The 26608-nt window shown below is 49.4% G+C and overlaps 1 protein-coding gene across 3 annotated transcripts in view; it reads left to right on the top strand.

The window, feature by feature from the left end:
* The first annotated feature begins 2674 nt into the window (after positions 1-2674).
* PAG1 (phosphoprotein membrane anchor with glycosphingolipid microdomains 1) overlaps positions 2675-26608 on the top strand; it is a 477890-nt gene continuing 453956 nt past the window's right edge. For all 3 annotated transcript variants that reach the window (XM_063923993.1, XM_063923988.1, XM_063923987.1), the window contains exon 1: positions 2675-2945. The gene's annotated coding sequence lies outside the window, so the exon portion shown is untranslated. The remainder of the gene's footprint in view (positions 2946-26608) is intronic.

Here is a 26608-nt window from a genome sequence, read left to right as displayed (position 1 = left end):
GCGCAGAGAGCTAATTGGTAAAGTAGCTTTGAGAATCAGCACAGGGACCACCTGTGCTAATTATTCTGACTTGAAGACCCCAAGTCAGTAGCTCTGTATTGCAGCTTGAAAACAATTAATTGATGATATATTAATTGAATTTAATTATCTATTAAGCGCCTGGTTGCAGTTTGTGTGTTGTGCTTTGATTGACTGGCAGTGTTTGCGGGGCAGTGATGCAGCATTGCTGGGGCGGGTCGTTGGTGTTGCGGGACCGTGGCATCAGAAACGGAGGTGGGTTCAGGGATGGCCACATGATGTCACATGCTCACTGCAAACAGGAAAATGGTATCACCTACAGTAACCCTAATCCTCCCCCCTAACCCTCCCTGGGGGGGACGGTTCTTTTTCAAGAACAGCATCAGCTTCAGATTCGGTAAAACTGTAAACATCACCCTTAGGGAATAGTGAGGGATTAAATTGTGATCCTGAGTATTCGACCATGCTGTCTACAATCAAACCCATGTACCACCAACAGTGCACAAGAGAATTCTCACCTCTCAGCAGAAGGAGGGCAGCGTAGCGGAAAAAAGGCATAGACGGCGGGATGTACTAAGCTTTGAAAAGTGATAATTTCACTGTGATAAAGTACCAGCCAATCGGCTCCTAACTGACATTTTTCAAACACAGTCTGTGACATGGCAGTTAGGAGCTGATTGGCTGGTGCTCTATCACAGTGGGATTATCACTTTTCAAGGCTTAGTACATCCCATCCAGAGTCCCTGGGGAAGCAGCAGGCGGCCGGGTGGAGAACCATATTGGCCGCCGGCAGCTGGCACATGATGGAGCCTGCTTGTGGAGGCGGCTTCGGAGGCGGCTTCTAGTACGGGGGCATGATATGGTGGTCAATGCAGGGCTTCGCCAGGTTTCAACCGTGAGCAGTGGCAGGTCGTAGTCTGTGTTGCCGGATAAAGAACGCGATGAACACAATGGCCAACATGCACATTATCCTAGGGAGAGTGTGGTGACTCCAACATTCTGCATTGTAAATGTCTAAACTCTAAAGTATTATGCTGCTGGTGATATGAGGTTTTTATTTTAATAGCTGCTTCTGTAATTATCAGAAAACAGAAGGTGGATAATTCAATTATCTTAGTTTCTTCACAGAGAATCCCTTAATGTTTGTACACATTTGATTTATGCTAAGTTCTAATACTTACTGCTTACATGCTCCTTATTTTAGAAAAGGAATTCAATTATTTACACCAAACGAATCATTGTGCTACATTTTATGTTGTTATTAAACATTCACCAGCAGCATAAACAGCTGCTTCATCCCAAACGCTTCATCTATCACTAACGAGTTTAACTTCTCCATTGACAGTAAATGTGGATGGCTCGCTTGTAGCTTACTTATTTACACAGATAAAATGGTAAAAAGCATAACAATTGTATAGTGATGCAGTGATCCAGTGCAGGGATGTAGTTAAAATGTCGGTTGTCGGGACTCCATCGTTCAGGAGCCCTACACCGGAATCCCGACAGCCAGTGAAATAACGTCTGATGAAATCCCGACCACCGCCCGGTCCACGCCACCAACCTAGTGCGAATACAACCTGTGGTGAATGGGATTCCGGTAGACGGGATGACGCTGTATGACACAGCAAGGCATGGCAATGTAAGGCAGCACAGAGTGGCACTTACATACAGCAAGTATACTAAACGGGTGTAGTAAGGTATGCCTGCGGCCGGGCTCCCGGCGGCCAGCATACCGGCGCCAGAATCCCAACTGCCGGCATACCGACAGCTGGGCGAGTGCAAATGAGCCCCTTGCGGGCTCGAGACGCTGCGGCCACGGTGGCGCGCTTCACGCTATCTATTCTCCCTCCAGGGGGGTCGTGGACCCCCAAGAGGGAGAAAAAGTGTCGGTATGCCGGGTGACGGGATTCCGGCCCCGGTATATTGTGCGCCAGGATCCCGACAGCCGGCAAACTGAAGACCACCCTACTAAACATGTCCTGACCTATACATATAGCAGTCTGCAATGGTAGATAATTACAGTAGGCAATATCATGCATTACCCTTCAATTGTTACATGGGTTGCATTGCAGTCAGTTCAAATGCACATTGTATAGCTGCAGTTCCACTGTGTAAGCACCAGCAGCCTGCATCTGAGCTGCATGCAATGCATCCACGCCTCCTGTGTGTCTCATAGCTGACCGCTATTAAATTACTCTGCTGATCTGGGAATTTATATCGCACAGCCATACTTTATATTTAGAAATCTAAAATGTACATATTTATTTATTTAGTTTCTTATAGTTATACACATAGAGACTGCTTATTTCAATTATACACAACCTATTCTCATACAATATAAATAATGCATTTTTGGAAACATGTTAATATTTATTTTCACGGTTTCCATTGATATAATAAAACTTTGGTGTGTTGCAAATAAGGCGCGGTAAAAATAGGAAACAGGTGTTAGAAATATTACAGTATTCTAGTTCCACATACGCTCTGCATTTCCAGCACATATTATCAGCACAGGTGCCAAATATCAGTTTTTAAGCAGCAGAGGTGCCAGACAGCTCTCTCGGAGAGGTCACGCATGGAACAAGTGGGAGTGGGTGGGTGCTGCTGATGAGCTCTGCAATTACTTAGACACCTCCTCCTTATGAATATTCATGACGTGGGAGCTGCCAGGCCTGGGAGCTGGGAGGGGGATAATGCCAGTGTTTGCAATGCATGCTTGCTGCAGATACTGTCACAGGCTGTGCTGTGGAAGAGGTAGTAGCAATAGCTGAGAGCCTGGTGCTGATGGACAGAAGCTGTGCTGGGCACACGTGCTGCAGGCTATGTTAGTGCCCCTCTCCGGGCTGCCTTGTGGAGGAGGGGGACTGACATCCCAATCTGCTGCGGGTGGATGGTGTGTATGGACTGGAACTGGAGTGCATTGACTGGTGAGTTCCTCCTCCTACGTATATAAAGGCTGTAGGGCAATGCTGGACACAAATAGGACACTGCAGACTTTTGCTCTCTAGGAATGCTGCTGGGGCACACAGATTGGGCTAGGACCTATGTGCTAGGTGGTTGCTGTGTTGTTCCCTGTGCATGTAATTCTGTATCTGTACTAGGTTCTGTGTTACATAGAGTACTGTGCTGCTAGATGTTATTTCAGAGCATTAACCAATAACATGCCTAGGCTCCTTGTTAAATAGCGTTTTATTGGCGTAATACTTCTCCCATCCCATATGTGTGCTGGTCATCTGTTACCATATATACTAAGCAGCATATACAGTATTGATATGGATGTTCCTTAATGCAGATATGAGTAGCACAGAGCAGGGCTGCTGTATGGCATTGGAGATGTGACATTAATCCTCTATACTGTATCTGATCCTGCAGTGAGCTAAACAATTATGTTGTTCATTGTAGGTGTTACTGGCCCTTTAACTATATACAGCGCAGAAGATTTTTTTTTCCCATGGTGAAGGATTGCATTGTATATACTCCTGAATGTATTGCATTAAATATATAATGACATTTGAGTTTTGCTAGGTCAAGTCTGATGTGTTTCTTCTATTGATAACACATTTGCAATAATAATATATGTCCATAAACCATGGTTTTAAAAAGTTAAAATATCTAAGTTGGGAGTGGAATTTCAGCATTGTATCACTGGGGACCTGGGTTTGATCTATTTGTATCTGTCTGTCTGCCTGCAGACCATTATGTGAAAGTCCAGGTATCCCTGCTTGTTGTTATTAATGGCTTTTTGGAGGGAAAGGTTGCTGCATGTAGTAAAATAAATATACAGACATTAATAAATCTTAAAGGGGAACTCTGCAAAATGTGTTCCTCTTTCCACCTATTATGTTATTTAAGTATTCTAATACTGATTATATTTTATTTATTTATTCATGTCAAACTATGGATATTCAGACTTATTTTTGAACAGTAAAAAAAAAACAACCCAAAAAACCCCACTTATTGTATTTTATTGATTTTCCATCTTCATACAGCTTTATTTGCCTATAGCTTTTATTCGTGTCCTCTCACAACTTTACCTGCAGTGCTTTTCTTTCCTTCTGAGATTTTATGTGTGTTTTTTTTTCTTTTCATTTTTTTTTGTCTTGTGTTACTTCAAAAAGCCGTTTTCTGTGCAGGCACATATTCAGTGCAGGGAAATGATGGGATAAAATGATAGTAAAACATAAACTTCTGTCTGTTCATCTCAGACCAACATGTATCAGAAAGTGCAGCAGGGAGACAGGAGCATAGTAAAAGCTGCAGGATAAAATGTGTGTAAGGCAATAAATCAAATCGAAACAAAGTCACGTGAAGGTTCTTTTTGTTTTTCTTTTGTTCTTTAGGCTATTATTGTCTGTCTTTTTATATTACATGGTGTTTCACTGGATAATCTGTTAAAAGGTTTAGATTACGGATTGATATTAAACCACTATGCTTCAATCAAAGCCTCTTTTGTAAATTATCTGTATTGGACAAGAGCTTATGTTACATTGCTTACATCATAATTGAGAAGGGCTTACATGTTTCCCTATCATTTGAAATCTGTTATGGTATTTCAAATATATTTACACGTTTGGAATAATAGTTGTACTGAATTCCTATAGGCTTTCTGAAAATAGCTGCCCCATGGTGCTGAATAGAAACTGTGACATCATTTCCATAACTCCATAGTTCATTTTTTTTTTTTATTTTTTTTTTATTGTTCGTGGTACAAAACAGCATAGCTGAAAATATAATAAACTGTCTTCTCCCACTCATGACCTCCACTTGAGATTGTGGTTTCCAGGTTTACATTTTTTTTCTACTGAAGGTTGAGATACTGGTTCAGTGTTTTGCCTAATTACCAATATGTGAGCCCACAGCTGATTAAATTCATTTTAACAATTCAGATTAATTGTAGCTCAGAAATGGCATTAATGCAATAATGCCCTGTGCTAATGTGCAGTAATGTTATGAAATATTCAAGATAATTACCACAGTTGCATGCCACAGGGTGGATAAGTGAAGGAAATGGCTTGCTGTTGTAAGGTAATAACTTGTGGCCTATTGAGATCAAGTTTTTGGATGTTTTCATTTTTTTTTTCTTTCTCTCTAAATGAAGTGTATTAGTTTAACTTGTTTTGGGGTTTCAATTATCAGAGAAGTTATAGGCCCTACACACTGGACGATTTGACTGCACGATATGAACGATCTCGTTCAATAATGAACGAGATAACATTCATATCGTGCAGTGTGGAGGCACCAACGATGAACAAGGCGCAGTCCCGCGCTCGTTCATCGCTGGTACCCCGTCGGCTGTGCATGCAGGCCAATATGGACGATCTCGTCCATATTTGCCTGCACTGCTATGGAGCCGGGTGACGGGGGGAGTGAAGAAACTTCACTGCCCCCTCCCCCCGCCGTCGGGTCGCCCGTTGGCCATATCCGCCGTCGGGCAGCTCGGCGGCGGATAGCCACATGTGTAGGGCCCTTTACTAAAGCAAACGGAATGAGTTTGCAAATGGCAGTTTGCATTTCCTAAATAATTCCTAACTAATGGTCCATACTTACTTTAAGGGTGGTAATACATACACACACAATACCGCGGTTAGGAACTATCTAGCCAAGCTGATCCTGGGGGGACTACTATGATATCCCGGCTGTTGGGATCCCGGCGCCCAGTATACCGGCGCCGGAATGTCGGCAGTGGGGTGAGTGCAAAAGAGCCCCTTGCAGGCTCGCCACGCGTTCCACGTTATTTATTCTCCCTCCAGGGTTGTCATGGACACCCCAAGTGGAAGAATAGTTGTCGGGATATCAAATGCTTCTTGATCCTGGGTTGTGTTACAGCATGTGTCTTCAACCTGTGGTCCTCCAGCTGCTGTGGAACTACACATCCCAGCATGCCCTGCCTCAGTTTTAGCATGCCTTAATGGCAAAACTGTGGCAGAGCATGCTGGGATGTGTAGTTCCACAGCAGCTGGAATGCCGCAAGTTGAAGACCCATGTGTTACAGTAGCTTTTCTTAAATTACTGTATAATGGGGTCTATTCATGAAGCAGTGAAAAGAGTGGAGAAAAGAATCGTTTTTCCTGTGCATTCTATAATATGTAAGGGAGATGTATTTAATTATTTATTTATTTATTTATTTTTCTCTAACGTCCTTGAGGATGCTGGGACTCCATAAGGACCATGGGGAATAGACGGGCTCCGCAGGAGATAGGGCACTGTAAGAAAGCTTTGGACTCTGGGTGTGCACTGGCTCCTCCCTCTTTGCCCCTCCTCCAGACCTCAGTTTTACACTGTGCCCAGAGCAGGATGGGTGCACTGCAGAGAGCTCTCCTGAGTTCTCTGCCTAAAATCATTTTTGTTTGGATTTTTTCTCTACTTTTTCTACTTTTTCACAGGGAGCACTGCTGGCAACAGGCTCCCTGCATCGAGGGACTGAGGAGAGAGGAGCAGACCTTCTTGTCTAAAATAGGCTCTGCTTCCTCGGCTACTGGACACCATTAGCTCCAGAGGGGGTGAACGCAGGTTCTTACTGGGCGTCCACCCCCGGAGCCGCGCCGCCGTTCTCCTCACAGAGCCAGAAGTACAGAAGTCAGAAGACATCCCAGGCGGCAGAAGCCATCAGCTTCACGGAGGTAACGCACAGAACTGCAGCTGTGCGTCATTGCTCCCATACACCTCGCACACTCCGGTCACTGTAAGGGTGCAGGGTGCAGGGCGCGGGGGGGGGCGCCCTGGGCAGCAATATAAACACCTCTTATGGCAAAAGACAATATACATGTACAGGTGGGCTCTGTACATGTATATAAAAGAGCCCCCGCCATGTTTTTGTAAGTTTGAGCGGGACAGAAGCCCGCCGCCGAGGGGACGGGGCTTCTCCCTCAGCACTCACCAGCGCCATTTTCTCTCCACAGCACAGCTGAGAGGAAGCTCCCTGGACTCTCCCCTGCTTACACACGGTGAAGGGGTGTTTAAAAGAGAGGGGGGGCACATAATTGGCGGCTAACATATTATACAGCGCTGCTGGGGAAAAACATTTTGTGTTGGTCTCCAGGATCATTGTGCTGGGGTGTGTGCTGGCATACTCTCTCTCTGTCTCTCCAAAGGGCCTTAACAGGGATACTGTCTTCAGGAAAGGGGTTCTCTGTGTGTGTGAAGTGTGTCGGTACGCGTGTGTCGATATGTTTGACGAGGAAGGCTCGCTTAATGTGGACGGGGAGTGCTTGAATGTCATGTCGCCGTCGGCAACGCCGACACCGGAATGGGTGGATATGCTGAATGTCTTGAATGCAAATGTTAATCTATTGCATAAAAGGTTAGACAAGGCAGAAGCTAGGAATCAGTCAGGTAGCCAGTCCATGCCTGTCCCTGTGGCGCCAGGCCCTTCGGGGTCTCAGAAGCGCACCATATCCCAGATCGATGACACAGATACCGACACAGATACTGACTCTAGTGTCGACTATGAAGATGCAAAATTACAGCCGAAGGTGGCAAAAGGTATTCGGTACATGATTATTGCCATTAAAGAGGTTTTGCATATTACTGAAGAACCCCTGGTCCCTGACATGAGGGTACACATGTATAAAGGGAAAAAGCCTGAAGTCACCTTTCCATCCTCATTTGAACTAAGTGAATTGTGCGAAAAGGCTTGGGAATCTCCGGATAGGAGACCACAAGTTCCCAAAAGGATTCTAATGGCGTATTCTTTTCCACAAACTGATAGGATACGCTGGGAATCTTCGCCTAAAGTAGACAAGGCGCTGACACGCTTGTCCAAAAAGGTGGCACTGCCTTCTCAGGGTACGGCTTCCCTCAAGGAACCTGCTGACCGCAGGCGGGAAATTACCTTGAAGCACATTTACACTCATTCAGGTACTATTGCTAGACCGGCTATGGCGTCGGCCTGGGTTTGTAGTGCGGTTGTGGCATGGGCAGATTCCTTATCTACGGAGATTGACACCTTAGATAGGGATGCTATTCAAATGACCATAGAGCATATCAGAGATGCTGCCTTGTATATGAGAGATGCTCAGAGAGACATTTGTTTATTAAGCTCCAGAATAAATGCTATGTCTATTTCTGCTAGGCGGCTCTTGTGGACCTGACAGTGTACGGGAGATGCCGATTCAAAGCGGCATATGGAGTCCTTTGCCTTACAAAGGGGAGGAGTTGTTTGGAGACGGCCTCTCGGACCTTGTCTCTACGGCTGGCAAGTCGAATTCCTTACCTTGTGTCCCCCCGCAGCATACAAAAAAGGCACCTCATTATCAAATGCAGTCCTTTCGTTCCAATAAAAACAAAAAGGTACGGGGATCGTCCTTTGTTGCCAGAGGGAAAGGTAGGGGAAAGAAGCTGGGGCTTCCCGGGGGGAGGCAGATCTAGTGGGGGCTCGTCTTCGGTTTTTCAGCCACGTCTGGGTTCACTCGCAGGTGGATCCCTGGGCATTAGAGATTGTTTCTCAAGGATACAGGCTGGAATTCGAAGACTTGCCTCCTCGCCGGTTTTTCAATTCGGCTCTGACGGCTTCCCCATCAGAGAGGGAGCTAGTGTTGGCGGCAATCCTAAAATTGTATATTCAACAGGTGATTATCACAGTTCCTCATCTCCAGCAAGGAGAGGGATATTACTCGACCCTGTTTGTGGTTCCGAAACCGGACGGTTCGGTCAGACCCATTTTAAACCTGAAATCTCTGAACCTGTACTTGAAGAGGTTCAAGTTCAAGATGGAATCACTCAGGGCGGTCATCGCCAGCCTGGAGGGGGGGATTGGATGGTGTCCCTGGACATAAAGGATGCATACCTTCATGTTCCGATATTCCCCCCTCATCAGGCGTTCCTGAGATTTGCAGTGCAGGACTGTCACTACCAATTTCAGACGTTGCCGTTTGGGCTTTCCACGGCCCCGAGGATTTTCACCAAGGTAATGGCGGAAATGATGGTGCTCCTGCGCAGGCAGGGGGTCACAATTATCCCATACTTGGACGATCTCCTCATAAAGGCGAGATCTCGGGAGAAGTTGCTGGACAGCGAGTTTCTGTCCATGAAGACGTTGCAGATACACGGCTGGATTCTCAATATATCGAAGTCCCAGCTAGTCCCTACAACACGTCTGACCTTTTTGGGCCTGATTCTAGACACAGACCAGAAAAAGGTTTTTCTTCCGATCGAAAAGGTTCAGGAGCTCATCGCCATGGTCAGGAACCTCTTAAAACCAAAAAAGGTTTCAGTGCATCATTGCACGCGGGTCCTGGGGAAGATGGTGGCTTCATACGAGGCCATCCCTTTCGGCAGGTTCCATGCGAGGACCTTTCAATGGGACCTCTTGGACAAGTGGTCCGGGTTCCATTTACGAATGCATCAAAGGATCACCCTGTCTCCCAGGACCAGGGTATCTCTCCTGTGGTGGCTGAACAGTGCTCACCTGCTAGAGGGTCGCAGGTTCGGCATTCAGGACCGGGTCCTGGTGACCACGGACGCAAGCCTCCGAGGCTGGGGAGCAGTAACACTGGGAAGAAATTTCCAAGGTCTCTGGTCAAACCTAGAGACTTGTCTCCACATCAACGTCCTGGAGTTGAGGGCCATATACAACGCCCTGTGTCAAGCGGAGGATTTGCTTTGGAGAAAACCGGTTCTGATTCAGTCGGACAACGTCACAGCAGTGGCTCATATAAACCGGCAAGGCGGAACAAGGAGCAGAGTGGCCATGGCAGAAGCGACCAGGATTCTACGCTGGGCGGAAGGCCATGTAAGCTCACTGTCAGCAGTGTTCATCCCGGGGGTGGACAACTGGGAGGCGGACTTCCTCAGCAGTCACGACCTGCATCCGGGAGAGTGGGGACTTCATCAAGAAGTCTTCGCACAGATCACGGATCGATGGGGACTGCCTGAAATCGACATGATGGCAACAAAAAGCTAAAGCGGTATTGCGCCAGGTCAAGGGACCCTCAGGCGGTAGCGGTAGACGCTCTGGTGACACCTTGGGTGTTCAGATCGGTCTATGTGTTTCCTCCTCTTCCTCTCATACCCAAAGTGTTGAGAATAATAAGAATGAGCAGGGTCAGAACAATCCTCATTGTTCCAGATTGGCCACGGAGGACTTGGTATCCGGAGCTGCAAGAGTTGCTCACAGAAGATCCGTGGCCTCTAAGGCAGGACCTGCTGCGGCAGGGGCCCTGTCTGTTCCAAGACTTACCGCGGCTGCGTTTGACGGCATGGCGGTTGAACGCCGGATCCTAGCGGAAAAAGGAATTCCGGAGGAAGTCATTCCTACCCTGATCAAGGCTAGGAAAGACGTGACGTTAAAACATTATCACCGTATATGGCGGAAATATGTTTCTTGGTGTGAGGCCAGAGCTGCTCCTACGGAGGAGTTCCATTTGGGCCGTCTGCTTCACTTCCTTCAAACAGGAGTGACTTTGGGCCTAAAATTAGGGTCCATAAAGGTCCAAATTTCGGCCTTATCTATTTTCTTTCAAAGAGAATTAGCCTCTCTTCCTGAAGTACAGACTTTTGTGAAGGGGGTGCTGCATATTCAGCCTCCCTTTGTGCCTCCGGTGGCGCCTTGGGATCTTAACGTGGTGTTACGTTTCCTCAAGTCACCTTGGTTTGAACCACTCAAAACTGTGGAGTTGAAATACCTCACGTGGAAAGTGGTCATGTTGTTGGCATTAGCTTCAGCTAGACGTGTTTCAGAATTGGCGGCTTTATCACATAAAAGCCCGTACTTGGTTTTTCACGTGGATAGGGCAGAGTTGAGTACTCATCCTCAATTTCTGCCAAAGGTGGTCTCCTCTTTTCATATGAACCAACCTATTGTCGTCAGTGGCGTAACTAGAAATTTTTCTCCCCCAAGCCAAAAAATTCTTTGGCGCCCCCCCCCCCCATCCCCACCCGCCGCATAATTGGGAGCAAGAGAGGGATAAATATGCGCGCGCCAAAGGCGCGCGCTGCAAAAAAAGGGGCGTGGTTTTGTTGGAATGGGCGTGGTTTCTCATAAAGGGGCGTGGTATTGCAGGAAAAGACTACCTTATACCCCAGTTTTGCAACCTGCACGCCCAGACGTTAGCCACCACAGGAAAGAAAAATAATCCTGATTCATGCCCCTTACATTATTTGTCATTTTTCCTCCTTATAGTAATGCCCAGTATACATTATGCCACATACTGCAATGGCCCTTAGACATTATTCCACACACAATAATGCACATGACACATTATGCCACACACCATAATGCCCCCGACACATTATGCCACACACCGTAATGCCTGTGACACATTATGCCACACACCGTAATGCCTGTGACACATTATGCCACACACCGTAATGCCCCCGACACATTATGACAGGAATCGCAATGCCCGTTATACATTATGCTATACACTGCAATGCCCCTGATACATTATAGCACATACAATGCCTGTGACACATTATGACACACACCGCAATGACCTTGAGACATTATACCACAATGCCCGTGATATAGTATACCATACACCGTAATGCCTGTGACACATACCGCAATGCCCTGCCCGTTATACCCTATGCCACACACCGCAATGCCCGTTATGTATTATGCCACACTGCAATGACCCTGAGACATTATACCACATACCACAATGCCCGTGATATAGTATACCACACACCGTAATGCCTGACACATTATGACACACACCGCAATGTCCGTGATACATTATGCCACACACTGCAATGACCCTGAGACATTATACCACATATCACAATGCCCGCAATATAGTATACCATACACCGTAATGCCTGTGACGCATTATGACACACACCGCAATGTCCGTGATACATTATGCCACACACCGTAATGCCCATTACACATTAAGTCCTACAGTAAGGCTTCTAATTACTTTTCAATTACCTTCTCGTTGTCAGGGGTTTCATGCACTGGGTGTCATGCTCGTTGCCAGGTGTTTCATGCACTGGGTGTCATGCTCGTTGTCAGGTGTTTCATGCACTGGGTGTCATGCTCGTTGCTAGGAGGTAGTCCTTGTTGCTAGGGCTGTGCTCCCAGTGCCACATATGACCCCAGTGCCAGATATTCCCCCACGGTGCCAGGTACTCACATGCCCCCGGTGCCAAATATAGCCCCCCCCCCATGTGCCAGGTACACATATACCCCCCCCCCCCCGTGCCACATATGCCCCCCGTGCCACATATGCCCCCCGTGCCACATATGCCCCCCCAGAGCCAGATATTCCCCCCCAGTGCCAGATATTCCCCCCCCAGTGCCAGATATTCCCCCCCCAGTGCCAGATATTCCCCCCGTGCCAGATATTCCCCCCGTGCCAGATATGCCGCCAGTGCCATATATTCCCCCCCAGTGCCACATATGCCCCCAGTGCCACATATGCCCCTAGTGCCAGACATCCCCCCCTAGTGCCAGACATCCCCCCCCAGTGCCAGACATCCCCCCCCCCAGTGCCATATATGCCCCAGTGCCAGACATCCCCCCCCAGTGCCAGATATCCCCCCCAGTGCCAGACATCCCCCCCCCAGTGCCATATATGCCCCAGTGCCAGACATCCCCACCCCAGTGCCAGACATCCCCCCCCCCCCAGTGCCATATATGCCCCAGTGCCAGACATCCCCCCCCCCCCAGTGCCAGATATCCCCCCCCAGTGCCAGACATCCCCCCCAGTGCCATATATGCCCCAGTGCCAGATATCCCCCCCAGTGCCAGACATCCCCCCCCAGTGCCAGATATCCCCCCCACCCAGTGCCATATATGCCCCAGTGCCAGATATCCCCCCTAGTGCCAGACATCTCCCCCCCAGTGCCATATATGCCCCAGTGCCAGACATCCCCCCCCAGTGCCAGATATCCCCCCCAGTGCCAGACATCCCCCCCCAGTGCCATATATGCCCCAGTGCCAGATATCCCCCCTAGTGCCAGACATCTCCCCCCCAGTGCCATATATGCCCCAGTGCCAGACATCCCCCCCCCCCCCCCAGTGCCAGATATTCCCCCCAGTGCCGCCGCCGCCGCTTATTGGAGGGACACGGAGGGCACAGATCGCCTCTCCTGTGTCCCTCCTGCTGCATCATCTCCGGCGGCCGCGGGTCTAATAGGGGGAAGTGCCGTCCGTGAGCCAATTAGAGCTCACGGACGGCACTTCCCCCTATTAGACCCGCGGCCGCCGGAGATGATGCAGGAGGGACACAGGAGAGGCACACGCTGTGCCGTCCGTGTCCCTCCAACAAGCGGCGGCGGGAAGGAGAAAGCAGACTGACATGCGGGCGCTCGTCCGCATGTCAGTCTGCTGTAATCAGTGGCGCCCCCGCAGCCCCTCGCCCCCAAGCCACCGCGAGGACTGCGGGGGCAGTAGTTACGCCACTGATTGTCGTGCCTGTGGCTACACGGGACTTGGAGGATTCCGAGTCCCTGGATGTGGTCAGGGCTTTGAAGATTTATGTGACCAGAACGGCTAGAATCAGGAAGACTGAAGCTCTGTTTGTTCTGTATGCGGCCAACAAGGTTGGCGCTCCTGCTTCAAAGCGGACTATTGCTCGCTGGATCTGTAACCCGATTCAGCAGGCGCATTCTACGGCAGGATTGCCGTTACCAAAATCGGTTAAGGCCCATTCCACTAGGAAAGTGGGCTCTTCTTGGGCGGCTGCCCGAGGGGTCTCTGCATTACAGTTGTGCCGAGCAGCTACTTGGTCGGGGTCTAACACCTTTGCAAAGTTCTATAAGTTTGATACCCTGGCTGAGGAGGACCTCCTGTTTGCTCAATCGGTGCTGCAGAGTCATCCGCACTCTCCCGCCCGTTTGGGAGCTTTGGTATAATCCCCATGGTCCTTACGGAGTCCCAGCATCCTCAAGGACGTTAGAGAAAATAAGATTTTACTTACCGGTAAATCTATTTCTCGTAGTCCGTAGAGGATGCTGGGCGCCCGTCCCAAGTGCGGACTTCTCCTGCAAGACTTGTAATATAGTTATTGCTTACATAAGGGTTATGTTATAGTTTATCGGTTGAACCGTGGCTATGTTGTTCATACTGGGTAGTTTATCACAAGTTATACGGTGTGATTGGTGTGGCTGGTATGGATCTCGCCCTTAGATTTACAAAAATCCTTCCTCGTACTGTCCATCTCCTCTGGGCACAGTTTCCCTAACTGAGGTCTGGAGGAGGGGCATAGAGGGAGGAGCCAGTGCACACCCAGAGTCCAAAGCTTTCTTAAAGTGCCCCATCTCCTGCGGAGCCCGTCTATTCCCCATGGTCCTTACGGAGTCCCAGCATCCTCTACGGACTACGAGAAATAGATTTACCGGTAACTAAAATCTTATTATTACCAGTTATTTATATAGCGCACACATATTCCGCAGTGCTTTACAGAGAATATTTGCCCATTCCCATCAGTCCCTGCCCCAGTGGAGCTTACACTCTATATTCCCTATCACATGTACACACATTCATGCTAGGGTTAATTTTGTTGGGAGCCAATTAACCTAGCAGTATATTTTTGGATTGTGGGAAGAAACCAGAGTACCCGGAGGAAACCCACGCAAGCACAGGGAGAATATGCAAACTCCACACAGTTAGGGCCATGGTGGGAATCGAACCCATGACCTGAGTGCTATGAGGCAGTAATGCTAACCATTACACCATCCGTACTGGGAGATGCTGATTGGTTGCCATGGGCAACTTCTCCACTGCTCTGTTTCTCCACTATTTTCACTGCCTCATGAATAGACCCCTGAGAGAGAGAGAGGGAACCTACAGATAGTTAAACGGGGTATGCGTCGTTGGGTCGACACTCATTAGGTCTATCACTGAAGGTTGACATGCATTAGGTCGACATGGGCGTTAGGTCGACATGTGCTAGGTCGACAGGTCAAAAGGTCGATGTGAGGTTTTTGACTGTTTTTGGTGTCGTCTTCTCCGTAAAGTGACTGGGAACCCAAATTAGTGCACTGTGTACCCTTGCTTGGCTCGCCATGCTTCGGGCAAGGTGCCTCGCTTCACTCGGCACAGATTACCGTTCCAATCGTAGTCCACGTGGATCGTTGCATATGAAAAGATCCAAATTTTTAAAAAACAAACAAACAACAACCTCATGTCGACCTTTTGACATGTCGACCTAATGGCATTGTCGACCTTCACTGGTTGACCTAATAAGTGTCGACCTAACGACCGTAACCCGTTAAACGTTTGCAATTTCCCCATGATGACTACAGGAGGTGATAACATTATATTTAATACAGTGAATGGTCAGTCCTACTCCAGGCTGTAGAGAACTGCAGCAAGTAGTAATGGCCAACAGAACTGGCTGTGATTCTCCTGACTTACGCACATGAGCAATCATTATAGTCCTACATGTAGTTTGAACACATTAATTGGGTTTAAAGACCATGTGGTGAGATTGTAAAATGTGGATATTTAATTGGGGACAATTAAGACAGCAGTGTGATACAGTTACAGTATTTTTAATGCACATCATTTCTCAGTATACAGCTATACTGTCCTTTTTTATTTAGCTTATTTTAAGATTTCATGTATTAACAGATAAGAATTATAATTTATACTACTAAAACATTGTAATTGCATAATTAATGTAGTACAGCATTTCCGAAACTCCGCCCTTACAGTCCAGATTTTAAGGATATCCATGCTTAAGTACAGGTGACTTGATTAGTACCTCAGTCAATTTCATTTAACCATCTGGACTCAGTGGCGGAGTTTGGGAAACTCTGATATAGTGCATCACTGATTCATAAACTGTCTTCCCCTTCAGACATCTTGAATCTAGAGTTTGGAGGCTGCACTCCCAAAATAACCTGACAGGGATAGTACCTTCATAAGTCGAACAAAATCGGGGAGAACACATGTTAAGTAAATGTATATATCAGGCCTGGCCAACCTGTGGCTCTCCAAGTGTTGTGAAACTACACATCCCAGCATGCCCTGCCACAGTTTTAGCATTCCCTAGTAGCAAAACTGTGGAAAGGCATGATGGGACTTGTAGTTTTACAACAGCTGGAGAGCCACAGGTTGGCCAGGCCTGGTGTATATATAGTAGTGGGGTTCAGTCTTTCTCCTCTGTAGAAATGACCAGATTTTCCATCAGCCTTCAGTGTTAGCCTGGAGTGGGCACAGCACAAGTCTTCAGAGAAGTCGGCCTGTTGTGCTTATTGTAAGACAATGTGGAGCGCTGATTTGAACAGTCACAGAGGTCTCCATCTCCTATATAATAGCCCTATTCTGTGACCTTGTGATTCATTTGCTAACGCTGGGCGGAGTCACAACAGTGGGCGGAGTTATTCAAATGAGTCACAGAGATCTGGCCAAATCTACAGGAGACTAGGAGCAGAAGCAGATAGCATGGGCATTGGGCATGTCACAGACAGGGCTGCATACCTCCCAGCTTTCTTCAGGAGCTTTCTTCAGGCAGAAGGAGGGAAACACACTTGGCGAAAAGGGGGCGTGGCTTCACGGGGGGGGTTCCCGTTTTCATCAGTGAGGGGGCATGCCCAGCGCTCTGTGAGCTGCTGGCATGCTCCCAGGAGCTGATTATGAGTCCGGGGGGCCCAGGGCACTTGTAACAGGGTAGATGCTAGAATCAAGTGGGCTAAGGGACCTTTTCCGTAAGGGGGAGGAGTTACGACGCAAGGGGGAGGAGCTAGGCCAGCGGGATAGTTCCTCTACTATCCACGCCACCAACTATTACCTTTAGTAATTAGGTGGTGAGCGAAGCGGAGCGGAGCGAGCCACCGTGCCCGAAGCGTGGCGAGCGAAGCGAGCCCGCGAGGGTACTTTTCGGGTACCCTGTTCGCCCGTAGCTCCTCCCCCTGGTGACGTAGCTCCTCCCCTCAATACGTCACAAGGTCCCTTCAGCCCCTCCGATATAGAACCAACCCTTGTGACAGGGGAGCCCTATCTCATTGCTGTGCCTGCTGGGGGTTGGGGGCGTGGCCTAATCGCGGCCCGCGCGGCCACGCCCCCTTATGCAAATTCCGATTTTTGTTTTTATTTTTTTTATGGGATTTTGGCCCCTCAGCTAGGGCTAAATCCAGAGGAGGTGGTCGCTCCCCCTACACACCCGCACAGGCAGAAGAAAGCAGGGATACTGCTGCCTCCCTGCAACACCACAGACCTGCCAATATGCAGCAGCGTGTGCTGACTGTAGCACAATGCTGCCGCTGTTGCTGGCAGGACAGGGGGGGGGAGCTTCTGAGCTGGGACAGAGCTACTCCAGCCGGGGGGGCCCCCTAAAACTGTGGGGCCAACGGTACGTATCCCCTGCCCCACCCTTAATCCGGCTCTGCTGCTGGAACCCCCCCATTAATCCGTACCCCCTGATGCCCCCTCTCCCTCTGTCTCCACTATTCACCGCTGCTCTGCTAAGCAGAACAGCGAGTACAGGAGCTTTCCAACTGCCCCCCCCCCACCCCCCACCCCACCGCAGGACACTGCGACCCGCTGGTGGGACAGCGGGACAGACCCCAAAAAATGGGACTGTCCCGCGAAAATCGGGATATTTGGGAGGTATGGGGGTGTGTGAGGGGTATGTCATACAGACAGACGGGCACCGGCTCACTGTGTGCTTGACCCCCCACATCGGCATACTCAGCATGGTCTCTCTGGTGCGGAGGAGCGTCACTTTCTGGCACACTCCACGCTTCTTAGCTGCAGTTTAGTGAGGCACCTGCCGCTGTGCAGGTTCCATACTGCCTCTGTTATCTCCAGCCCCGGCAACCCCACCGCTAGCTGCAGCGCTGCCACCCGCAGTGGAGTGCGCCCAGCTCATTCACACACTTTAGCTGGCGGGTAGCGCTGCAGAAATCCGAGCTGCTTGCAGGCTCTGACCCACTCCTCCCTCCAGCCGCAGCGTCTCCTGGGGGCTAACCAGTCACTCCCAGTCTCCCCTTACCACAGTGCCCGGAAGCCGTGAGGTCCGCGCCACGTGCATGCTATGACCCCCTCCTCCCTCCAGCCGCAGCATCTCCTGGGGGCTAACCAGTCACTCCCAGTCTCCCCATACCACAGTGCCCGGCAGCTGCGCGAGGTCTGCGGTATGTGACTGAGGAGGGGGGGAGGGATGCGGACTTTCAGAGAAAGCAGGACTCCAGCCTGAGAGAGTCAGCCATGCCAAGTCTCCACCAGCAGCAGATCCCAACAGGTTGGAATGGAACAGCAGCAGCCAGCAGCAGTGACTCCGGTAAGACACATCTGTCTGTCACCACTGTTTTGTCCCTAATACCAATCTCTCCGGTGCCCTGTGTTCTGTCATGTCCCTGGCCTTGCCCTGCCACCCTTATTCTGGCCCTTTCACCCTTATCCTGGCCCTGTCACCCTTATGCTGGCCCTGTTACCCCTATCCTGGCCCTGTCACCCCTGTGCTTGCCCTGTCAACCCTATACTGGCCCCGTCACCCCTGTCCTGGTCCTGCCGCCCCTACCCTGGCCCTGTCACCCCTATCCTGTCCCTATCATTTCTGTCCTGGCCCCGTCACCCGTGTCCTGGCCCCGTCACCCGTGTCCTGGCCCCGTCACCCCTGTCCTGGCCCCGTCACCCCTGTCCTGGCCCCGTCACCCCTGTCCTGGCCCTGTTACTGCATACCCTCCAACTACCTTTTATGGCATGTACAGTACCCGCAGCGCCTCCAGACCTCTCCCCAATGCACCACACCTCCACACCTTCCCCTCCACCACATGCGGCACTCCACCCCTCCCCCACATGCTGTGCCTCCAGACCCCCTACACCACCCGTGGCTCCTACTCCTCCACCCCTTCACCACCCACAGCACCTCCAGGCCCTTTCCACCATTCACCCCCCTTATACGTCTCCCCCCACACCTGCCCCCCTCCACCCGCAGCATCTGCAGACACCCTCCTCCATCAGCGGTCCCCCCCTCACCCACCCCTCCCCCACCAATGGCACCCCTGCACCTGCCCCTCCACCACCTGCAGCACCTCTGGACCTCCTTTCCCATCCGCCGCAACACCCGTACCTGCCCCTACCCTACCCATGGTGCCTGCGGTCCCCTACCCAACCCCCGGCACACCCGTCCCTTCCCATCCCACAGCACCTCCGGAACCCTTCACCCATCCACAACATCCCCACACCTGCCCCTCTCCCACCCGTGGCACCCCTGCCCCTCCCCCACCTGCGGTGCCTCCGGACCCCTCCCCCATCTGCATCCCCCACTTCTCTGCCCCTCCCCCACGCGCAGCACCTCCCGAACCTTCCCCATCCGGGCCCCACCCCCACTTCTGCCTCCCCTCCACCCGCAGCATCTACAGACACCATCCGCAGTCCCCCCCACACCCGCTACATTCTGTACATCGTGCCCTGCAGGTGCTGTTCACGCCGTCGCAAGGGGCTGCGCCTCCTTCACCATCGCACGCCCTTTCATTATGCAATATTTAACCACTAACAAAGGAATGCAGGTAATACTCCATATATTACACATATTAAACCCCAGAAAGGCATGCAAGGGTTAAGGGGGCGTAGCCCCTTGCGACGGTGTGAAGAGCGCCCGTAGGGCGCGATGAAGCACCTAGTATTTAGATATGTACAGATGTAAGTTTTAATCTTTTGTTTAATGTGACCTCATGATGGAGAAAATGTCTGCGGGGGAAAAACTAATAGAAGTGCAGCACTCTGCATAGCAAGAGCTTCTTAACTTGCTTTACTATATTAACCAGGAATCGCACAGTTCTTTCCCTCGGAGGAAGGAGGAAAATCCCTCTTCTTTGATCTCTGATCATAGGCCCTCATTCCGAGTTGATCGCTAGCTGCCGTTGTTCGCAGCACAGCGATCAGGCTAAAAATCGGCACTTCTGCGCATGCGTACGGGCCGCAGTACACATGCGCAAAGTACTTTCACACAAAACTATGCAGTTTCACACAAGGGCGAGCGACGCTTTTCTGTTGCTATGCTGATCGTTGAGTGATTGACAGGAAGTGGGTGTTTCTGGGAGGTAACTGGCCATTTTCCAGGAGTGTGCTAAAAAACGCAGGCGTGACAGGTGAAAACGCAGGCGTGCCTGGGAAAACGGGGTAGTGGCTGGCCGAACGCAGGGCGTGTTTGTGACATCAAAACAGGAACCAAACAGTCTGAAGTGATCGCAATGAAGGAGTAGGTCTGCAGCTACTCAGAAACTGCTTAGAAAAAATTCACCACTATTCTGCTAACCTTTCGTTCGCACATCTGCTAAGCTAACATACACTCCCAGAGGGCGGCGGCTTAGCGTTTGCATTGCTGCTAAAAGCAGCTAGTGAGTGAACAACTCGGAATGAGGGCCATAGTGTGAACTCCCTGTGTTGTGCAGTCAGTGGGGATAAAATAGTATAAGTGGTGGGCCTGGGCTCATTGGGACATGAAGTAGCGAAAATGGCCATCCAGGCATAAACAGGAATAATCTGGGGCCGACGATGAAGGCTTGGGGCTGAACCATACCTGCACTTTTGTGTGCCCTGGACAAATCACTGACCCAATCACCTCTTGGTTCACTCTGCCATTTCCTGCATCTTCTTTCTACTTGCCTTGTCTTCTTTCTCTCTGGCTTCACTGACTGCCTGACAACCCTGGAATGGGCAGGAAGCCTCTTCGGGGACCTGTAACTGTGCCTTCCCCCTCGGTATTGCCCATCACTGGTATAACCTAAGCTGGCCATGTACTGCACTAATGAAAGAAGACAGGAGCAACTGACGGATAGTTTAGTGCCATCATGCATTCCACAGTTTCAAGAGACAATCGAAATTCACAGCCTAACTTTGATGGCCACAGCCTAACTTTGATGGTGGATGAAGCTGGTTTTATAAGCAAACTGAACAATTCATACAGTATTTCAATTGTCTTCAGGATGTGAATGCTCATAGAGCTTAATTCAGACCTGATCGCAGCTGCAAATTTGTTCTCTAATGGGCAAAACCATGTGCACTGCAGGGGGGCAGATGTAACATGTGCAGAGAGAGTTAGATTTGGGTGGGGTGTGTTCAAACTGAAATCTAAATTGTAGTGTAAAAATAAAGCAGCCAGTATTTACCCTGCACAGAAACAATATAACTAGTGATGAGCGGATTCGGTTTTACTCGGTTCTCAAAACGGCATCTTATTGGCTCACGGATGTCACGTGTTTTGGATAGCCAATAAGATGCCGTTTTGAGAACCGAGTAAAACCGAATCCGCTCATCACTAAATATAACCTACCAAACTCTAACTCTCTCTGCACATGTTCTCTCTGCACATGTTACGTCTGTCCACCTGCAGTGCACATGGTTTTGCCCATTAGAGAACAAATTTGCTGCTGTGATCAGATCTGAATTAGGCCCATAGTTTAGTAGCCTACAGTACATTGCGGGTCATTCTGACCCGATCGCATGCTGCAGTTTATTGATTGACCGGCAGAGGCGGTCGCTGGGTGGGGGTGGCGGAACGGCGGCGTTTGGCCGCCGTTTCGTGGTCGCGGCCCGCAGCGGCTGTGTGACATCACATGCAGCCGCTGCGGGCTGGGGGGTGACTAGTAGCTCCCGGCCAGCATGCTGAAGCTGTGCTGGCCGGGAGCTACTCCTAAAGTGCAAAAGCATCACCGCTGTGCGATGCTTATGCACTTCTGCAGGGGGGGGGGGGGCGGCACTGACATGCGGGGCGGGATAGCCCTGTGCTGGGCGTCCCCCCGCATGTCTATGGTCATGATCGTAGCCCTGCAAAATTTTGCAGAGCTACGATCAACTTGGAATCACCCCCATTGTACAATAATCGCTCAAACCAGTTGACTGCTTTGTGTGGGTAGTATACAGCCAGCTTTATTCCTCACTGCAGATATGACAGGATGCCTGTGTTATCCAAAATAAGCCCTAAATATTGCTTTCAAATTTCATTATCCATTCTTTCTTAGGGTGTGTACACACTGTGAGATTTTTTCTTAAGATTTTGACTATATAGTCAAAATCGTAAGAAAAGTTAGTGCAGATCGCAAGGTGAAAGTCACCTTGCGATCCCGATGCGCGGTCCCACCAGGTCGGCATCGCAAGAAAAGATAGGCTGTGCAGGCAAGTCAATCCTTGCTAGATCGGTGTCCTATCTAGTTCATCTCACATGTCAATGACATCTCACATAAGCCAAAATCTCACATAAGCCAAAATCGTAAGCACACATAGTCCATATCTCAAGAAAAGTTAGTCAAAATCTGTCCTATCTGGCCTCCGGGGAGTTCAAGGGAAATCGCAAGTAAAAATAGGACATAGCAAGGATCTCACCGTGTGTACACACCCTTAGGGGCATTGTGTGATCTCTCTGTGTAGTTATTTACATGCTGTTTTGTATATATTGTTTTCTTAGTATAACCCAGAATCCATTCAGTGCACAAATAATCTATTAATATCATCTCTTGCTCTGTCAGTGGTAGATATATTAATGGGTGTCAATAAGCCAGAGCTGGTGAAATTAGATTGGAATCAATGGCCCTCATTCCGAGTTGATCGGTCGCAAGGCGAATTTAGCAGAGTTACACACGCTAAGCCGCCGCCTACTGGGAGTGAATCTTAGCTTCTTAAAATTGCGACCGATGTATTCGCAATAATGCGATTACTAACTACTTAGCAGTTTCAGAGTAGCTCCAGACTTACTCTGCCTGTGCGATCATTTCAGTGCTTGTCGTTCCTGGTTGACGTCACAAACACACCCAGCGTTCGCCCAGGCACTCCCACCGTTTCTCCGGCCACTCCTGCGTTTTTTCCGGAAACGGTAGCGTTTTCAGCCACACGCCCCTGAAACGCCGTGTTTCCGCCCAGTAACACCCATTTCCTGTCAATCACATTACGATCGCCGGAGCGAAGAAAAAGCCGTGAGTAAAAATACTTTCTTCATAGTAAAGTTACTTGGCGCAGTCGCAGTGCGAACATTGCGCATGCGTACTAAGCGGATTTTCACTGCGATGCGATGAAAAATACCGAGCGAACAACTCGGAATGAGGGCCCATATGCATTGTCACTGCAGTGTTTTCAGTGGAATTGCTCTTGTGTTAGTACGGAGCCCGTCGCTGCTGTATGTGAACGCTGCTACAGCCACTGGGATGCTTAACAGCATTTCCTTCACTTTGCTCTGTAACTTCACATATCAGCCAGAACATTAAAACTTGCCTAATATTGTGTAGTTCCACCATGTGCTGCCTAAAAGCTCTGACCCACCAAGGATATGACTCCACAAGACCTTTTGGTATGTGCCACCAAGATGTTAGCAGCCGATCCTTTGGGTACTGCATGGCTCAGAACTCTTATTCCAGCACATCCCATGGATATTTGAGTTCTGGGGAATTTGGAGACCAAGTCAACATCTTAAACTATTTGTCATGTTCCTCAAACCATTCCTGAGCAATTTCTGCAGTATGGCAGGGCGCATTGTCCTGCTGAAAGACAGGGTGTACTTGGTCTGCAACAATGTTTAGGCAGTTGGTACATGTCAAAGTAGCATCCACGTGAATGCCAGGACCCAAGGTTTCCCAGCAGAACATGGTCCATGTCATCACTGCCTCTTCCAGCTTGCTTTCTTCCCATAGTGCATTCTGATGCCGTCTCTTCCCAGGTAAATAACGTGCACCCACCCATACGTGCACATGATGTGATAGAAAACGTGATTCATTAGAGCAGGTCACCTTCTTTCATTGCTCCATGGCCCAGTTCTGTGCTCACATGACCATTGCAGGCAGTTCTGAGTGTAGATAGGGGGTTACATGGTCACTTTGATCGGTCTGCGGCTACGCAGCAAGCCTTGATGCACTGTGTGTTCTGACACCTGTCTCTCATAGCCGGTATTATCTTTTTTCATAATTTGTACTGCAGTAGGTCTTCTGTTGGAATCAGACCAGACCGGCAAGCCTTCAATCCCCACGCACATCAATGAGCCTTGGGTGCTTATGACACTGTCACTGTTTCACTGGTTGTCCTTACTTGGACCGCTTTTGGTAGGCACTAACCACTGCATACCAGGAACACCCCACGAGACCTGCTGTTTTGATGATTCTATGACCCACGCGTCTAACCATAAGAATTTGGCTCTTGCCAAAGTCGCTCAGATTCAGTTCTGTGCTTCCATACATCAACTTCTAGATGTGACCGCATGGACTCTGTATATGTAGAGTAATCAACATTTGTAATATAGGAGCACTCACTTGTGTGCTTGGGTATTTGTATAAAGCTGAAAATAATGTATGGCAACTTTATACACCTCATCTTCACCTGTCTATTGTGTTCTATAATGGGAATCAATTATAATTAGTTTAATTTGGTACAACGGGTGGCATTCGATATACCGGCTGTCGGGATCCCGACCAATGGGATACCGACAACTATTCTTCCTCTTGGGCTGTCCACGACACCCCTGGAGGGAGAAAAGAATAGCGTGCGCCACCATGCCCACAGCACAAGGGGCACTTTTGCGCTCACTCCGCTGCCGGCATTCTGGCGGTTGGGATTCCGGCGCTGGTATGCTGGGCGCCGGGATTCCGACAGCCAACCACTTGTACTACACCGTAAAACACCTCCTTTATTTCATTTGTAAATTGTTGATCACACATGATGGAAGCATTTTTACTGGATGCACCAATATTAAGGAATACGTATCCTTTTGTTAATAAATAGGGATAATCAATTTGTGTTTTGTAGCTCCATAAACAGTAAGCTGCATCTTGATGAATATAGATTCATGGGCCAGTTCAAGGTTGCGCGAAAATGAGCTGCAATAACACTTGCACAGTGTTCACTAAATTAAATGTGTATTTTTGCTTATTTGCAGAGTTGTATGCTTCTATTCAATTGCACCCTCTATATCCATACTCTTGCTCAAACAGCCATAATCATTATCCGCACACACTTGCGCCAATCCGATACCCAGGAACAAAGTTGGGCAAGAATTGTCCCAGTATTTGTAGTGTGCCCGCACGGAAAGATGTGTGGCCATGTATCATGGGTGTGTGGCCACACGTCACCGCGAAAACCACCAGTGATGGCGGTATGGCATCATGGCACTTACCCCGACTCAGCGCGCCGGCCAAGTAGAGCATCAGGAGGCAGAGTACAATTAGCAATATTTGCGAAAAATGAAAATAAGCGGGAACAGAATGTCTGCACAAGTACAATAGATGGACAATATTTTAAACGACCTCCATCATATAAGGCACTTTTTAGTTTGACTGGAAAGAGTATAGGTTTTTCACATAGGCTATTGTATTGGGATCCGTTCATGTGTCCGGTGCTCGGGATCCTGGTGGTCACCATGCCGACGCCAGGATCCTGCCCGCTTACCAGCCCAACAATCGGCATGCCGACTGACAGGGACTATTCCCACTCGAGGGTGTGAGCTGAAATGCAGATGGTGGCAGCCATCGCGCCTGAGCGGTGCTACAATTGAATAGCCGTCTGCTGATCACCAGGCAATGTCGCCTATTACAGAATATAATACTGTTCCATAGATGAGGAAGGGCATATCGTGCCCTATCTCCCCAATCCAGCCCCCCACACATATGGGGGCACCCTGTCTTAAAAGATGGGAGTCTCCTCTTTCTTGTGATGTGCCACCTCAGCAGTTATTGTCTGGTAATCACCAGACAATAACTGAAACACTACACAAAAATGTTTAAATTTCTACAGGTGGGGGATCTAAAACCTATATTTCTCTAACGTCCTAGTGGATGCTGGGGACTCCGTCAGGACCATGGGGAATAGCGGCTCCGCAGGAGACAGGGCACAAAAGCAAGCTTTTAGGATCACATGGTGTGTACTGGCTCCTCCCCCTATGACCCTCCTCCAAGCCTCAGTTAGGTTTTTGTGCCCGTCCGAGAAGGGTGCAATCTAGGTGGCTCTCTTAAAGAGTTGCTTAGAAAAAGTTTTTAGGTTCTTTATTTTCAGTGAGTCCTGCTGGCAACAGGCTCACTGCATCGAGGGACTTAGGGGAGAGAATTTCAACTCACCTGCGTGCAGGATGGATTGGATTCTTAGGCTACTGGACACCATTAGCTTCAGAGGGAGTCGGAACACAGGTCTCGCCCTGGGGTTCGTCCCGGAGCCGCGCCGCCGACCCCCTTGCAGATGCTGAAGATTGAAGAGGTCCGGAACCAGGCGGCAGAAGACTTTTCAGTCTTCCTCAGGTAGCGCACAGCACTGCAGCTGTGCGCCATTGTCTGTCAGCACACTTCACAGAGCGATCACGGAGGGTGCAGGGCGCGGGGGGGGGCGCCCTGGCAGCAATGTAGAATACCTGTATGGCGAAAAATACATCACATATAGCCCTTGAGGCTATATGGATGTATTTAACCCCTGCCAGACTTCACAATCTCCGGAGAAGAAGCCCGCCGAAAAGGGGGCGGGGCCTATTCTCCTCAGCACACAGCGCCATTTTCCCTCACAGAAAGGCTGAGGGGAAGGCTCCCAGGCTCTCCCCTGCACTGCACTACAGAAACAGGGTTAAAACAGAGAGGGGGGGCACTGATTTGGCGATATACATATATATATTAAATGCTATATGGGAGGAACACTTATATAAGGGTTGTCCCTGTATAATTATAGCATTTTGGTGTGTGCTGGCAAACTCTCCCTCTGTCTCCCCAAAGGGCTAGTGGGTCCTGTCCTCTATCAGAG

This window comes from Pseudophryne corroboree, chromosome 5 (assembly GCF_028390025.1).
Source record: "Pseudophryne corroboree isolate aPseCor3 chromosome 5, aPseCor3.hap2, whole genome shotgun sequence".
Lineage (NCBI taxonomy): Eukaryota > Metazoa > Chordata > Amphibia > Anura > Myobatrachidae > Pseudophryne > Pseudophryne corroboree.
Note: the sequence above shows the minus strand (reverse complement) of the source record. Positions and strands in the feature narration are given on the sequence as shown.